Genomic DNA, 3,361 nt, shown 5'->3' on the forward strand with positions numbered 1-3,361 from the left:
ATATAAGCGAGATAAGACACTGATAGAATTCAGATGAAAAATCCTGATAGATATTACTTGAAGTAATACTTTCAAGGAGATCCTCGCCAAAAAGGAAAAGCTCAATATTTAAGAATGGAGAAATATATAAGTTTCGTGGTTCAATTTTAAATTCTGAAAAAACAACATATAGAGACATATATTCGATTTAAAAAATTATTGCTTGACAAAAGGAATATATAGAACGAGTTATTTTAATTTCCTTCATCCATGGATTTTCAACAATGGCCCCTATCATCAGAGGAAATGAAATGCGAATGGACGCTATTTTGCTTTTCAGAACAATTATTGAAAACAGTTTTTGAGTGGTTGTGGATAATTATATGGACAAAATTATACAAAAAGAGAAGTTGATACAACCTGGGTAGTCCATTATGGAATATAGACCTTTTGTCATATATATATATATATATATATATATATATATATATATATATATATATATATATATATATATACATATATATATATACATATATATATGTATATATATATGTATATATATGTATGTATATATATATATATAGTGGAAATGGTAATTAATAAAAACTGAAGAAAGTGCTCAATACTGTTGTAGATGAAAAATATGCGTTTTATTTTTTATTACCGTTTCTTTCTGTTAAGTAACATTATTGTTTATGTAAAAGTTTGAGGAAGCTACAGACGGCCAAAAAAAAAACGGCCGGGTAGCTGAAACAATAATGTAACTTAACTGAAAGATACGATAATAAAAAATAAAACGCATATATATATATATATATATATATATATATATATATATATATATATATATATATATATATGACAAAAGGTCTATATTCTAAATGTCAAGGTGTTGTCCATCTTACCGTTTATTTCTTTTAGCATATTAAAACGTTCAATTATTGACAGCAGCTGTTACATAGATCAGAATAATTCATGTAATTATTATGCAAATTATTGAATTTATTCCGCTTTTATTAACCAAAAGAATAGGAATTCATCATCTTTAAAAGAAAATAAAAGAATGTGAACATGATTACAATATGTGTGTGTGTGTCGGTATATACAATGTATACAGTAATATATAAATAAATACACATTGGGATTTATTATAGATAGGTAGATTATAGCATAAACAGCAACATTGTGGAAACTATGTTCGCCAAGAACTTATATAAATTAGAAAGGGACTCATTTTATCTAGTTCATTTATTACTTTAAAATTATCAAACTTTCCCAAGAAACAGTCGACTAGTTAGAAGCAATATCAGCAATTTCTTTTACTCTCTAAATCTAACTACATATTCTATGAAGTTAGTTTCTTTCGTAAAACTGGCCGCCTGTCGAACTTTACATGGGTTGCTTTCCATCCTACTACGACATGACTGTTATTATGCTGCTCCTTAAATAATTGAAGTCCTTCTTGCGCTGTTGGGTCACCAACGGCTGTACACTCATTAACGATGATCGTGGAGTAAGCTTCGTGCCTTAAGAAGTGGTGACCCCCCATCTCTCTCTCTCTCACTCTATATATATATATATATATATATATATATATATATATATATATATATATATATAACTACCTCGTTTAGTCACATAAATTAATATACGAACGTATAAATTTATGAGTAAACTTTAAGTATTTACTTCAACAGTGCTCAATACGGATGTACAGCTAGGTAGTAAGTTATAAAATATATATGACGATTAAGCTACACAGAATGTTCCGCGTTTCATCCATGCTAGGATTCCTCAGGCTTATGCCTGATATATTTTATAACTTACGATATATATATATATATATATATATATATATATATATATATATATATATATATATATATATATATATATATATATACCGAGCGGTAGTAATCGTGTCACCCTGCACTGATGATTCCCGAAAGGATGAAACAAAAAAAAATGAAAACAAAAATTATTATTATTAAAAAGATGAAATTAAAAAAATATTATTGTAATAATTAGCCCCTTAAAAAAAACTCTGTGGGTAATGTTGAGAACTTCTTGAACTCAACTTCTATTCTATTTCCAATTGAAGTTGGAATGGAAATTCGGTCAATAAAGTTCGCATGCGTAGATCATGATGTTATCATCATTAGTTCACTATAGCCGGACGATACATTAAAAAAAAATGTTAAAATTTCAACGATATTTCTCGTGGTTTCTTCCTTGCTTATTGAGGCAGACATGGCTTCGTGGCCGGGTTCGAATCTCTTGACCGCACTGATGATTCTCGAAAGGATGAAACACAAGTGTCTGTAGGTATTAAAAAATAACATTGTAATATATATATATATATATATATATATATATATATATATATATATATATATATATATCAGAATGATTTATGTTGTGGAGTTTACTGATCAATGAGAAACAAAACTGATAGGTCCTGAACTATCATCTAAGCTTCAGCCTCTGTCGCATCGACGAAATGTAGCATCCCTCTGCCTGTTCTACAAGTACTTTAACGGCGAATGCGCCGACGAACTGCAAGCACTTGTACTCCCTCGACGTAAATACCCCCGACAAACCCGGCGAGCAGCAAAATCCCACCTCTTCACAATAGAGATCCGTAGATGTAAGAGAGCCTTCTACTCCCGTAGTTTCTTCCCCAGAACCGCTAGACTTTGGAATTACCTTCCGGGTTTTTACGTCCCCAATTGCACTGACATGTAGAAGTTCAAGTGTAACGTGAACCGACATCTTACTGCCAAACTCCCCACATAGTACTCATGTAGCTTATGTCCCTGATAGTAGCCTCCTACATAAAAGTTGCAATGTTCCTTGTTTGGGATGAAAATGTAATGAAAGAAAAAACGCCAAAATCGAATATAAATATAGTTATTTATATTTTAATCCCAACACAGGCCGCTTAACTCACCGGCAAATCTTTACCCTTTTCTACACCGGACATCCTTAAATACGGTTAGTAACGTTTTTGTAACTTTTAACCCTCAATGAACTTGTCACATGAACAGTTTCACATATTTACACCTTATGTTTTTAAGTTCTGTGACTAAAAATCATAAAACTTTAAGTTTCAACCTATGTAGCTACCAGCAAATATAAAAGATGTATATATATATATATATATATATATATATATATATATATATATATATATATATATACACACATATATATATACACATATATATACATATATATATATATATATATATACATACATACATATAAATATATATATATATATATATATATATATATATATATATATATATATATATATATACTAGCGGGTGTACCCGGCGTTGCCCGGGGTTTGAGAGGCGTGTATGGTTGGGGGAGA

The sequence above is a fragment of the Euprymna scolopes genome, chromosome 30 (assembly GCF_053919585.1).
Source record: "Euprymna scolopes isolate OS-2025 chromosome 30, ASM5391958v1, whole genome shotgun sequence".
In the NCBI taxonomy this organism is placed as follows: domain Eukaryota; kingdom Metazoa; phylum Mollusca; class Cephalopoda; order Sepiida; family Sepiolidae; genus Euprymna; species Euprymna scolopes.